We start from the raw sequence: 15,937 nt of genomic DNA on the forward strand, positions 1-15,937 counted from the left end.
ACTAGCCTCTGTGTCAAACATAATGGAAACATACTGAAAATAAAAATTGACACTGGTGCCAAGTGCAATGTCATTTCAAAGACTCTCCTGCACAGAACAAACCCGCAGGCACTAATTGACCAGACAGATTCAGTAAAATTTGTGACTTTGTGGCGTATGGAGGTCAAATCATTAAAACTATGGGCACGGCCACACTAGAGTTCACATGTGCACCATTACAGTTTCACATCGTTGATCATGACGTCAGACCACTACTAGGACTGCCTGATAGCATTAAATACACCTGGGATTGATACACCTGGGAGCCAAAGTCCATATGGTACAGCCAGAAACTCCAGAAAACAAGGAATTCAAAGATCTGTTCAACTGTGATACCATTGGTAAACTACTTGTCATTTACCACATGCAACTGGATGAGAATTGTCCACAGACTTTGCACCCCCGACACCTCCCCGCTGCCATGAAGAACAAAGTGCTTGCTGAACTAGACTGAATGATAAGGCTCAGTATAATTACTTCAATAGAGGAAGCAACACAGTGGGTCTCAGCTATGGTAGCTGTATTGAAAAGATACGGGTCAGTCAGACTATGCATAGACCCCGTGTGCCTAAGCAAAACACTGCTAAGGCCTCAGCATCCATTATGAACAGTCAAACAAGCTATTGCTGACATGCCTGAGGCAAAAATCTTTAGAACCATGGATACTAAATGAGGATTTTGCCAGATGCCGCTGGACAAAGAGTCATCCAGGTTCACCACGTTCATGACACCCGTTGGACGATATGCTTTTTTTCGCATGTCCAAGGGCCTGACCACCAGCAGTGAATTTTTCCAAGGATGCATGGAACAGCTGTTTGCAGGCTATCTATGTGAAATCATTGTTGATGACATCCTCATCTGGGATCGCAACATGCAAGAACACAATTAGCGCCTCTGTCTGGTGTTGGAAAGGATACATGCCATAAACTTAAAGCTCAGCCAAGACAAATGCATGTTCCAGGTGTATCAGAAGATCCATATATGGGTCACCTCCTCATTGACAAGTGTGTCAAGCCAGACCCTGTAAAAAACAGAAGCTATTTAGCAAGTGCTGCTCCCTGAGGACAAACTCAGTCTTCAGAAATTCCTGGGAATGACAAACTACCTGTTGAAATTTCTTCCCAACTACAGTGAGACAACTGTACCACTAATACAGCTCCTACACCAAAATACAGAATGGTACTTGCAAGAGCCACAGCAGGTTGCAAATGCAAAATTGAAACACTTGTTAACAAGCCCTCTGTTACTTCGGTATTTTAATGTGCATTTTCTGGTGGTGATCTCTGCAAATGCCTCACAACATGGACTGGGTGCTGTTTGCCCCAAAATAACAGGCCCATAGCCTTCTCCTCCAGGGCACTGACAGACTGAATAATGATATGCAGATTGAAAAAAGACTTTTGGCATTAGGATTTGCCTGTCACAAGTTCCACGACTTTATATATGGGTGTCCTGTCACCAGGACCGCCGAGAGGGGAAGGGAGCGGGTACTAATTACCCGGGCCCTCGCGCCAACGTTTTTTTTGGGGGGGGGTTTCCAAACTATTTTTCTCTTTTTTTTTTTTCTTGCGGCAGTGGGGGGGGCTCGGTCGTTGGTGGGGGGAGCAGGGTAGTAAAAAAAAAATATATTCATACTCACATGATCGCGGTGCCGGCGTCCCTCCTCTCTGCTGCTCTGTGCTCCATTCAGACTGTATGAATTTCGGGTGTGATGTCATCATGTCACGCCCAGCATTCAGTCAGTGTGGAGCAATGGAGCACAGAGCAGCAGAGAAGACCAAGAGAGAAGAAAAGGAAAAGGTAAGTAAAGGGAGGAAAACAGGGGGGGGGGGCCTGTCATAGAGGGGTTAAAAAAACGAGGGGGGGGGTCTATAATAGATGGGTTAGAAAAGAGCCTATTGATTTTGATGTTAGCCACGCCCCAATGGCACATTTGCCACGCCCCCAAATGCATGACCAACCACCCAATTTTTTTTTTACCATACTCGACTATAAGGGGTTCCCCATTAATTTGTTGTACCGGGCCCTGAATTCCTCTTGGCAGCCCTGTCTGTCACTGCTGATCAGACCATCAACTATTCATCACCATACTGAGGAACAATATGGAATGGAAAACCAGTGCAGATATACACCAGGGTAAATTGTACAAAAAATAAAATAAAAATGTTTATGGTATCACAGTTATTTGGAAAAGACAAACCGGCATATAAAAAAAAAAAAACTAATTTAATACATAAAAATAAAACAAGATATCAATATGGAATATGACTACCAAAACTAGCAGCCAAATACACACTGAAATTAAAAGACTAAATGACAAATATTCAGGTATTAATAGCCCAATCTAGTGCAAATAACATGCAGCTGGGACAAAAGTCCAAATATGTTCCGAGATCAAATATTATCAGTGAATAGATACACATCTTAATAAAGGATCCAGACCTAAAAACACGCCACTCCAAATATAATATTTAGGGAAATCTTTCCCAATAGGATCAATATCTGTGGAACAAATGATGGAAATAACTTGTGATGTGACAATGCACTGAGGCCAGTGCTGTGAAATATATGGACACTCCGCTGAGAGACTCTGCACTTTGAACATATGTGTGATAAACTCACGGCCCCTCCGCTGGATCACAAGCATGCACGGCGGTCACGTGTCCCGCGGGTGCGCACCCGTATTCAATCTGTGCAGAAACACTTTGAAGTGTAGTAGTTCCTGGAAATTTGGTTCCTATCAGGCGCGTAGACAAGGTAGTAAAATGAAGGTCAATCGGATCTCTAGCACTTGTGGAGAAGACTCCTTGACGCGTTTCGTCTGGTCAGACAGACTTTTTCAAAGCTATAGAATCATCTCCATAAGGTCAAGCTCTTTATAGTTGTAACATCCTTTCTAATCGGTAGAATGTTAATTAGTGCACTGGAAACCACTAAGGATGTGATGGAAGTGCCCCAATTATTAACCCTTTGTTATTTGTCTCACATATACACATATTTGAATCAAATTATAGTTCAAAACAATAAAAAGTATAAAATAAAATTTAATGAAAATAAAACAGTTATTTTGATATGCTGGTTGGAATCTTCAATAAAACCATAAAACATATCTATTAAGGATCTGACTTCTCTCATAAATGCAAATATATTATAAATATTATTATAAATATTAAATAAACCATGTCCAGTTAAAAATCATGTGTGCAGACATATACTTATAAGCACATGTCCACATAAGTACATGCAACAGGGATTAATACTCAAACTTAAATATATAAATAAAATAAATAACTCATATAATCTAAACACATACAATATATATGTATGTATATATAACAACATGGATTGCCGAACACACCATCAGACAAAACATAATTCTAAGAATAAAAATTAAAAATACAGATGAACCTACAAAAACACAATAGACACAATAAAGGACAACCCGGGTAAGTGTTTAAACACTATTGGGTCCCGAAAGAACCTTATATTGGCCCCCTACAGTCTATTTAAAAGTAAAAATACCCAGTTTAAGCAACAACAGTTGGTATAAAGATATATATATAAAATATATTATAATTGGCAAAGATTATCTCATGTCAACACCCAAAACAAAATAAGTCATATCTAAAGCTCAAAATTTACAACAAAATCTCAATATTACATATGTGTTTGAATTATTTTGAATTATTTATTTTTAATTTTATAAAAAATTCTTAATTTTTTTAATAATATAAATCATTAAATTCTATTTTGTCATTTAGACCATCAGGTGACAACGTCTGTAATTTAAAAATCCATGAGGCTTCCCCCCTACACAATTTTATATATTTATCTCCCCCTCTGAGAGTTTGTTTAATTTTCTCCACACCTATAATGGATAATCCTTCTGGGGAGCTGTTAAGTTAATGATATAAATTTCTAAAAAACACTATGAGTAAATAAACCACGTAAAATATTTAATCTATGTTCACGGAACCTAGTCTTCAAAGACCGTGTGGTTCTTCCCACATATTGAAGGCCACAAGGGCATGTTAACTTATAAATAATATACGTGCTGTCACAGTTAATAAATTGTTGAATCTCGAATTCAGACCCGTTGCTAACGGATATGATAGTTTTTTTTACCATTATCCAATAATTTGCACGTCAAACATATTTTTTTATTACATTTATAACCTCCTATTAGTTTCGGAGGCATCCACATATTTCCACTCTCAACAGGAGTACATTCTTCTATGCTTTTTAAGACACTCGGAGCCAGAAAACTTTTTAGGCTGTTATTTGTCTTGAAGACAACCGTCGGTTTTGTATCCAAAAAGTTCCCTAAAACTGGGTCATATTGCAACACTTTATAATTTCTAAATACCACTCTTTTGATTTGATGTGCTTGATTATTAAACCTAGAAATAAAGGCTGGTAGGCACTTCTGATCGAATCTATTATCAACATTACGTGCCTTCGAGACTAATAAGCTGCACCTGTTGTTGTTTTTTTTTTACCATACTGAGGAAGCCTAATGCTTCTTCCCGCATACAAAGAATAATGCTCACAGATTCCATCTGGATGCCGTATACAATCATGGCAAAGAATTTTTTGTGGTTGATGCCCTCTCCCGGGCCTACTTGTCTCACACTGGTTCAGAATGAATATGATGTCATAATATCTGTGCGCATACTGTCCTTCAACTGAATGGATGAGTTGCAGCGTGAAACCCTGGCAGACGATCTGTCCCAACGGCTGTTTTAAATCATATTACAAGGGTGGCTCCAGTCATCTAGGGAGATCTCATAAGATTTTCACCCCTTCTTTGCCTTGAGAGATGAGCTTACTCTGTCTGATGGAGTCATCATTAGAGGTCAACATTTTATAATACCGTACACCCTGTAGGAGTACTATGCAAACTAGCTCCACCAGAGGCACCTGGGCCTTGAAGCCTTTAAGCGCAGAGCAAGAGAATCACCATATTAGTCCACCATGTTCCATGACATTGAAAGAGAAGTCTTCATGTGTTGCCCCTGCAATGCTCTCAAGGCACATCAACCAAAGGAACCTCTGCACCTACACACAATTCCTAAATTGCCCTGGTCTGTCACTGCTGCAGATATCTTTAAATGGAGAAGTAAGGAAGATCTGTTTTTTTTCTTATTCAGGGTGGTATGAGATCGACTACCTACCCAATCTCACCAGCGCTACTGTTAATGCCAAACGCAAGAGACACTTTGCTATGCATGGCATCCCACAACAACTCATTGCGGACAGTGCCATGCAATTCATGACTATAGAGTTCAAAGAGTTTACTAGCAGCCCCCATTAGCCTCAATCCAATGGGCTAACAGAAAGAGCTATCTGCTCAGCCAAACGCATGCTGGAAGAATGCACATATGATAATACCAATATCATTGCAGCATTGGTTAACCTAAGAAATACAACACAGGATTTTTTATCATCATCTGCCTAGCGGCTATTTTCGCACTGCACCAGAACTCTCATCCCTGTTACAAAGCAACAATTGCAACAGCAAGTACAAATGGTACTTACCTCAAAGCGGCTGTTCAACAAAAGAAGTTAAGACAGAGCAGCACATTATTTTTCACATCTCTTTCCAGGTCAAGCCATCCAAACGCAAACTCCTTGTGGATGTGATAGACTTGCCATCATCCTCTGAGAATCTGCTCATCCCAACAGTTAAATGGTACAAACCGAGGGTGCCACTTATGAGCGTAATCGTCACCACCTGAGGAAGTTCCAGTTTAACTATGGTTGACCCAGAACTCATTCACACTTCACAGGAGTCAAGATCTGATGGACCCATGACCATATCTTTAGACTCCAGACTATCACTTGACCTTCCTGAATGTTCAGGTGGACTTTTGGGAAACCATCAACCAATGACTCTTCCTATAGTCACAAGGTCTGGTCGGGTGTCCAAGCCTAACCTGATATTCCAGGAATATGTAACTTAGTGTTAATTCTTCCATGGCCTTATCTCCCATAAACATGCTGCCCCCATCCTACACCATTGCCACTTTAGACCTAATCCATTATATATATCTTGAACGGAAGGATGTAAATGTAGATATGCATGCGGGCGGCAGTTGGAGAAGGCTGCACGTTAGATCAGCTCTGTGTCTTTCCTCCCACACAATTATCTGTCCACAATTATAAAACATCTAAAAACTTGTGAAGACAGTGGGAAATTATTGTGGGGGTACAAAGGAGTGTCATCATCACTCCAAAGACAAGGCCATACCATCTATCCCTGGCTTATCTGCATCAACTGATCTACTGTGTACCGACCTGGCTTGTCAGTTAACCCTTCTCCTGCTGAATCACTGGCTTATCTACATCAACTGATCTACTGTGTACCGACCCGGCTTGTCAGTTAACCCTTCTCCTGCTGAATCACTGGCTTATCTGCATCAACTGATCTACTGTGTACCGACCCGGCTTGTCAATTAACCCTTCTCCTGCTGAGTCCCTGGCTTATCTGCATCAACTAATCTACTGTGTACCGACCCGGCTTGTCAATTAACCCTTCTCCTGCTGAATCCCTGGCTTATCTGCACCAACTGATCTACTGTATACCGACCCGGCTTGTCAGTTAACCCTTCTCCTGCTGAATCCCTGGCTTATCTGCATCAACTGATCTACTGTGTACCGACCCGGCTTTTCAGTTAACCCTTCTCCTGCTGAATCCCTGGCTTATCTACATCAACTGATCTACTGTGTACCGACCCGGCTTGTCAATTAACCCTTCTCCTGCTGAGTCCCTGGCTTATCTGTATCAACTGATCTACTGTGTACCGACCCGGCTTGTCAATTAACCCTTCTCCTGCTGAATCCCTGGCTTATCTGCACCAACTGATCTATTGTGTACCGACCCGGCTTGTCAGTTAACCCTTCTCCTGCTGAATCCCTGGCTTATCTACATCAACTGATCTACTGTGTACCGACCCGGCTTGTCAATTAACCCTTCTCCTGCTGAGTCCCTGGCTTATCTGTATCAACTGATCTACTGTGTACCGACCCGGCTTGTCAATTAACCCTTCTCCTGCTGAATCCCTGGCTTATCTGCACCAACTGATCTACTGTGTACTGACCCGGCTTGTCAATTAACCCTTCTCCTGCTGAATCCCTGGCTTATCTGCATCAACTGATCTACTGTGTACCGACCCGGCTTGTCAATTAACCCTTCTCCTGCTGAATCTCTGGCTTATCTGCATCAACTGATCTACTGTGTACCGACCCGGCTTGTCAATTAACCCTTCTCCTGCTGAATCCCTGGCTTACCTGCATCAACTGATCTACTGTGTATCGACCCGACTTGTCAGTGAACCCTTCTCCTGCTGAATCCCTGGCTTAACTGCATCAACTGCATATAAAACATTATTTTATATGCCATTATTTTGTTTTTCCTGATTGTACATTTACAAGTTTCTACTTTTTACCTGTTATTATTCTACTATTTATATGCCTTTATCTTGTTTTTCCTGATTTTATATTTACCAGCAACTAGTTTTACCTGTTATTATTCTTGCCTATTTCCATTGTCCTTATTACCTCTCCTTCTATTATTCTTTGCCTTCCCTGCCCTAATTGGTTATTGTCCTCCATCTTGCTATTGTCTCCCTGCTTATTCTTACCTGTTATCCGCTGTCCTTACTATCTTACTGTTCTGCTATCATTCTTACCTGTCTTCATTGTCCTTATTATCTCACTGTACTGTTGTTCCATGCCCTCCACGCCCTAATTCGTTATTATCTTCCACCTTTTCATTGTCTTCCTGCCTTTGTTCTTACCTGTTTTTCACTGTCCCCACTATCTCACTGTTCTGTTACTCTCTCTCCCTACTATGCCTCCCCGCTCTCACTCCATACCCATACTCTCCCCCCGCCCTACCTCTCCCGTTCCTCCCCGCCATCCCCCGCGCGCTGCTCATCTTGCTAACCTCATCCCCATTTCCCCCCTCTCCTCTCCCCCTTTCTTCTGTGCCCTCTGGAATGCCAGATCCGTCCGCAACAAGCTGACTGCTATCCACGACCTCTTTCTATCCAACTCCTTTAACCTTCTTGCCGTTACTGAAACCTGGCTCTCCGATTCTGATACTACTTCCCCCGCTGCCCTCTCCTATGGTGGCCTCTCCTTCACCCACTCCGCCAGGCCTGGTGCCCGCCCTGGCGGTGGAGTTGGCCTCCTCCTCTCCTCCACCTGTACTTTTCGTGTCATTCCCCCTGAACCCTCCCTCTCCTTCTCCTCTTTTGAAGCTCACTCCATCCGCCTCTTCTACCCCATCCAACTCCGCGTCACTGTCATCTACCGCCCCCCCGGCCCCACCTCCCTCTTCCTTGACAACTTTGCTAGCTGGCTTCCTCACTACCTCTCCTCCGATCTCCCCTCGATCATTCTCGGTGACTTTAATATCCCCATCGACAACCCCACCTACCCTGCTTCCAGCAAACTGCTCACCCTCTCTTCCTCCCTTGGTCTCACCCAATGGACCTCCTCCTCTACCCACTGCCTTGGTCACTCCCTTGATCTTGTCTTCTCCTACCTATGTAATCTCTCCGACTTCTCCATCTCTCCCTTTCCTCTATCCGACCACCATCTTCTCTCCTTCTCTCTCTCCTCTTCTCCTGCTCCCCTCCCCCTGCCCAAACCTACTCTGTCCATACACAACCTCGATGCTCTTGACCCTGCCTCTCTGTCCTCCTCTCTCGATACCCTCCTTTCTCCCCTTTCCTCCCAGGCCTGCCCCAACCAGGCGGTCTCCCTCTACAATCACACCCTCACCTCCACTCTGGACGCGGTCGCCCCTGCCCACTCCGTCCACCCCCGCTGCTCCAAACCCCAACCCTGGCACTCCAAATTTACCCGCTTCCTCCAAAAATGCTCCCGTTCCGCCGAACGTCACGGGAGAAAATCCCGCTCCCTGGCTGACTTCCTCCACTTTAAATTCATCCTTTCATCCTACAGCTCTGCCCTCTCACTCGCTAAACAATCTTTCTTTAAATCCCTCATCTCTTCCCAGTCCTCTAACCCCCGCCGCCTCTTTGCCACCTTCAGCACTCTATTGGCCCCCTCCCCTCCCCCCCACCCCCTCCTCCCTGACTGCCTCTGATTTCGCCTCCTTCTTCTCCTCTAAAATCGAGGCCATCCGACTTGAAATCTCCTCCTCCACTCTCTCTTCCACCCCTCCCACTCTTCTGTCCTCCCCCCCCCAACCACCTTCCCCTCCACTCCTTCCGTCCGACCACCGGCGAGGAAGTCCACTCTCTCATTTTATCCTCCCCCCCACTACCTGCCCCCTGGATCCCATCCCCTCCCACCTTCTTCGCTCCCTTTCCCCCACCACCTGCTCCCACCTCGCTCACCTCTTTAATCTCTCCCTCTCCACTGGCATCTTCCCCTCCTCCTTCAAACATGCTCTCGTATCCCCCATTCTTAAGAAACCTAATCTCGACCCCACTTCTCTCTCGAACTATCGCCCCATATCTCTTCTCCCTTTTGCCTCCAAAATTCTCGAGAGGCTCGTCTGCAGCCGTCTCACCTCCTACCTTTCTGAATACTCCCTCCTTGATCCTCTCCAGTCTGGTTTCCGCCCCCTCCACTCCACTGAAACTGCCCTGGCTAAAGTCACCAATGACCTCCTCTCTGCAAAAGCCAGGGGCCACTTCTCCCTTCTCATCCTCCTTGACCTCTCTGCAGCCTTTGACACCGTTGACCACCCCCTCCTCCTTCACACCCTCCAGTCTTTCGGCCTCTCCGGCCCAGTCCTGTCCTGGTTCACCTCTTACCTTACTCACCGTTCCTTCTCTGTCACCACCTCTGGGTCTCTCTCCCCCCCATCCACCCTTCCAGTCGGGGTCCCTCAGGGCTCTGTTCTGGGACCCTTACTCTTCTCTCTATACACCTCCTCCCTGGGTGAACTCATCAGCTCCTTCGGCTTCAGCTACCACCTTTACGCTGACGACACTCAACTATACCTCTCCTCTCCTGATCTCTCTCCCTCCCTCCTCTCTAGGGTGTCCGCCTGCCTCTCTGCCATCTCCTCCTGGATGTCCTCTCGATTCCTCAAACTTAACCTTGCCAAAACTGAGCTCATAGTTTTTCCTCCCTCTCATACCCCATCCCCTTCTGACCTCTCCATCACTGTCGACAACACCTCTATCTCCCCTGTCCCCCAACTTCGCTGCCTTGGTGTCATCCCCGACTCCTCTCTCTCCTTTGGCCCCCACATCCTCTCTCTTGCTAAATCCTGCCGCTTCCATCTGTGCAACATCGCTCGCATCCGGCCCTTCCTCTCCCAAGATGCCACCAAATGCCTTATCCACTCTCTGATCATCTCCCGCCTGGACTACTGCAACCTCCTCCTCACTGGCCTCCCCCACTCTCATCTCGATCCCCTTCGATCCGTCCTTAACGCTGCAGCTAGGCTTATTTTCCTCTCTCGCCGCTCTTTTGTCTCCCCCCTCTACCTAGCCCTTCACTGGCTCCCATTCCCCTTCAGAATCCTCTTTAAGCTCCTCACACTCACCTACAAGGCCCTCGCCAACTCCACTGCGCCCTACATCTCCACCCTCCTCTCTATTCATGCTCCATCCCGCCCTCTCCGTTCTGCCTCTGACCGTCGCCTCTCTTCCCCCCTTATAACCTCCTCCCACGCGCGTATCCAAAACTTCGCCCGCGCTGCCCCCCTCCACTGGAACAAGCTCCCTCCCTCCATCAGAACTTCCCCTAATCTGTCCAGCTTCAAACGGGCCCTAAAAACCCACCTTTTTCTTAAAGCCTTTCTGTCTCCCACTTAACTTCCTACTTTATCTTCTGCCTCTGTCCCCCTACTCTCCCTCTCTCCCCTGCGTCTCTCTGTCTGTCCACCCCTCCCCTTAGATTGTACGCTCCTCTGAGCAGGGCCATCTCTCCTCCTGTTTCCACCACTTCTAACTCTGCTCTCTAGCTACTTAGCCCTCCTCCTCGAGGGTCCTCCACCCCACGTCCACTCTCGCTCCGTCCTCCCCCCTGGGGGTCTCCCTGTCTTCCGCGCCCTCCTTCTTGGGCCCCGTCGTTTGCGGATCCTCCCTCCCCCTTCCCCGCCCTCTCTAGCTGTGCATTGAGCGTACTGAGTTGCTGTGTTTACTGTACTGTGCTGTCTCCCATTGTATTGTGATTTTGTTTGTCTCTGTACGGCGCTGCGGATGCCTTGTGGCACCTTATAAATAAATATTAATAATAATAATAATAATATGACCTGCCAGAGCCTGGCAGGGAAGTAATGTTGTTTGCTATGCATGCTGAGAAGTTCCTGTTCTCTGTTCTGCGTTCTAATTATGTATGATATGCTGAATAAACACATTTTGTTGCACTCCTGAGAGTTGTTACTCCAGTCTTTCTACAATCTGATTTATGGGATATGGAAGAAAATCTGCTAGATATGTTATGATTTTCTAGTTACTCCTCTCAACTCACTTACCTATAAATATTTTTTGGGCTAAATTCACTAGTTAATCAGTATAGTGGCTGGCCATTAACTTTCCACCTGCCTACAGCAGCGAAATCCTAAAAATGTGTGCTTCCTTTGTGACAATTTCACCTGATACACCAGTAAGATGTATGTGAGACTTCAACAATGTTATGGATTCCAACTTAGATAGATGGTGTGAGACTGCCCTGGGCACTCTTAGCCAGGCAACAACTTTTGCTAGTCTTATTGAGGAGATGTGGCTAGTGAAAATTTGGTGATTTAGAAATCTAGAAACTAAACAATTTTCTTACCATGCTCACACACACTAACCAATCCTTGTCACACATAGACTTAATGCTTATGTCATAGCAATTGGTCCCTTTGGTATCTAAAGTGGATTATATCTCTTTGGAAATAACAGATCATTCCCCCATTATGGCGAACATTAACGTTATTAAAGTAATTTTATCGCTTACCAATAAAACATTGTCCAATGCGATTGCTGTGGTTCCAAAGCACAAAGATATTTAATTGCAAAATATAGCAGGATTTACAGCAAGCCATTATTATGCATAAAAGATATTACAATAAAGCAGGAAAGTATAAACACCGAATACATTACATTTTCGCTAGCTTCACCCAGGCTCAGGGGATACAATCATTGTCATATGTAGTCAGGATCAGAGAGGGAGAACAGTGGACCAGCGTGCCTATATGCAGCTTTAGTATAGAAAAAACTACTGGTGATATCACTATATAAACAAGCATCATGTCTAGGGGTCTTCATTGGCTCAGGGTTAATGATGTTCCAGTTGTTTGCTGATTATAGGCTAATTCAAAGGATTTTTCTGGGAAGGTCATCACCTTGACCAACAGCTGAAAACATGTGCTTCTCAAGGAAACTGACCCAAACCAGTTTTCGTACAATGTCTTTTTGAACATTTAATCTAGTTTTTTTCTTAACTATTGATCGCAGGAAGCGATTGCAAAGCCAAAAGTAGCGGATTAGAGATGGTAATGTGCAGATCAAAATGACACTAAACATAATACATTTCCTATATCATGAGCCTTAGATACTTTTAATATATTATCATTTATGTATAAACAATCTAATACATTTTACAAATAAATAAATGTGGATTGGAATCTTAATAAATGTGCATTATTTTCAAGTGTAAGTGCAAATGTAAATGTGTGTGTTATGAATCCATGCGATTGCGTCATAACACGTGGCGTACCAATAGCAATTGCACGGTTAAACAATATTAATTGATTTGGTTTACTTCATCCAATTATTTGACTTCCACAGTTCCACCCTTTGATATTGCACAAAACTATCACCTTAAAAAATTTATTGCAGGATCTCAGCAGTACGTTTCAATTTTCTGTGATGTATGTCCCCCTTTACGTATGACCACACTGTCTGTGGATATCAGTCAGGTTACCATAAAAGATAGTCACAATCATAGAAATAATTTTATTTTTCTATGGAACATATAACTTTGGAGCTCGGAGTTAACCTTTTGTATGCCCTTCACCCACATATGTAATACATTATCTGGAAGGATACAAGGTACAATAAAATATGCAAAAACAATATAGAGTATTCTACTAAAGTTCTTCATGCCTAGCATGTTCATCTGTCCGAAGCATGTCTTGTAGCTTATATGACATTTAAATAAAACATTTTCACCGATAACATCATCCTATGTCGTTTAACAATCTCATTTATGATCTCCTTCAACCTTCGTAGTTAATACACTCTAATAATATCAACTGTTTTTTCATCAACACTTGTGGTGCGGATTATTGTCTGTTCATTTTACCCAGTCTCCCAATACTCACGTTTCTTTGCACATGAAATATATGAACTGTACATATTTTCTTTATTGCTGTAATCATCTAAGAATGTGCTGCAGTGAAGAGGAGTGTAAATAAATAGTTTATTTTGAAATCAAGAGATGGTCTGGCACCCAACCTATTGTGTCCTTTGTTACACTATTCCACACAGTTACATCACCTGTGTACCTCCACCTTTAAAGACACATTGTTGTTAAAAAAACATGCATGTGCAGGGACCCTTGGTCATTTCCATCCATGCCCAGGGCGGTAACTAGGACTGTGTGAGAGGGGCGACTGCCCAGGGTGCAGCGCTGAAGGAGGGCACAGTTTATCAATATTCTAGGTTCATTTGGTTAAAATTGAGGTCTAAAGGGGTGCCAGTTTTGCTTCTCGCCCCAGGCGCTAATATTTTAAGTTACAGTTGCACCCATGTCCACAAGCTAGCCAAGACTAGAGAGGAGGTACACTGCCTAACCTTACAGTCACACAGTGACAGGAGGTTATACCTGGTCACACCTACAGAATTTTTTTCCCTCACTTATCGCCCCCCCTCCCTTCCTTTTTTTGTTCCTAAGCACTAGTTCTTTTTCTGGTAATGCCTGACAATATTTGGTCTTTTTTCTGATGAATCAGAATCATGGGTGATTGACAGAGTGGGAGGTCCTGGAAACAAGCACAGCAGTTAGAAAACTACTTCAACCAGAATACAGTTTCTAAAAGCACCCTTCCCCATGACCAGGTAAGTCAAATGTAATGATCAATCATATATGCATACATGTCCATCTGATAGCATTGTTTTTGGACTATCAGCATCAAGACACATTTAATAGGCTTAAGAACACACATTAAATGCCTTAAAATAATATCCATGTGTGCAAGGTATTATCACCTTTTCATTATGCATTCCCTGTTGGTCCACTCACCAATTTTACAAAATTTGAATGGTTTTGGATATTGCCTCAACCTTTTTTGTTCAGCTCAGTTGAATACTAATATTTGTTATATAGTTACGTAATGATTTGAAAAAGACACAGGGCCATTAAGTTCATTCTTTCATAAATTCTAATTTTGTTTATCCACAAAAATAAACCATAATAAAGAAGAGCAAATCCAGTTACAGGGTGCAAATTTGCACATGATCAAATCATGTTGCGGTTCAAGAGGTGGTAATGCATTTTTTTTTACATGCAGGGAAAATATTGGCTACTTCTGCATGTAACACATAAACACTGGACAGAGTTAATTTATACTGTGATTTACAGTCGAGCTAGGACGTGCCTCCTTTCAAACTCTAGGGGGGTATTCAATTGTTGCTTTTAACGCGCTAAAACAAAAAAAAAACGAGCGCTCGAAAAATATTACAGTTTATACGGTAATATGCGCGTAAATACCGTTAATACGGTAGTTTACTCGCTGAATTTCATCTCGCAGCTCAGGCAGCTGCGAGATGAAATTTAGCGAGTAATTACCGTATTAACGCTAATATTTTTAGAGTGCTCGTTTGAGAGCGTTAACGGCAACAATTGAATACCCCCCTAGGGGGTAAACAGCGTCTTCTATGGAGTGGTTAACCTGCCGCACAAAGCCATTCATTCCCGGGGGTTTAGTGCTCTAAACTGCCACATTGAAGGGTTGACTGTAAAACCACCGGAGATGTGTGACACTTTGAAAACACGTAAACCGACGGTGGTTTAGTCAAAGCCGCCAGGAAAAAAGACAGCTTACCTGCTTCTGGTAGGTTAGTTAGCTCAAACATGCTGTTTGAGCTTTCATGCCATCCAAACATAAGAGGAGGCCCCAATGAGTTAGGCAAAATTATTATTTTTTTTATATTATGGAGGCTATATCAATATTTAATTATATTAAAGGGCAATAATATTTGATACCTGAAGGGGGCAAAAATGATTTACGAATGGGCAACAATTATTATATGGCACTAAAAATACCAGCATGCACATGCGCACATAAAACAATACATTTATCCATAAATCTGTTTACACATTCTAAATTTGGCAGTAGTAGTGGATCAAGTAGTGGTTGCATCAAGTAGACAGAAACATTTTACCAAAATGTAGCTATTTTGTTTAATAGCTTTTAGGTTTATTTTCTTAATATTCTGGCGATCCGGCTCCCTCCCTGGTCTCCTCCTCCGTCGCGCTCATAGTGCATGTCGGGCATGACGTCATCACGCCCGACCAGGTTTTTTTTTTTTGGCTTCCTCCGACGGGCCCATATATATAATCATTTTTTATTTTTGTATATATTTTTTTGTATATATAGGGGCCCCGGTGCACTGCTTAAGATGGTCTTAAGAGGGCCCTGACAACACCGTCCTCATCAATATCCTCCGTAGCGATTGGAGTTAGCCCTGCATCCAACTTGGTAAGACTCGATGCAGGGCCCTCTTAACAACATCTTGGGCCCCCGGGCACAGCAGTGCACCGGGGCCCCTATATATACATATATATATATATATATAAAAAAAAAATATTATATATATGGGCCCTGCAGCCCAGGGGGGCCCGTCGAAGGCAGCAAAAAAAAAAAAAACCTGGAAAAAAAAAAGACAATGCTTACCTTGCGGTCAGCTGGCGATCC

Source organism: Mixophyes fleayi, chromosome 4, assembly GCF_038048845.1.
Source record: "Mixophyes fleayi isolate aMixFle1 chromosome 4, aMixFle1.hap1, whole genome shotgun sequence".
Classification (NCBI taxonomy): Eukaryota; Metazoa; Chordata; class Amphibia; order Anura; family Limnodynastidae; genus Mixophyes; species Mixophyes fleayi.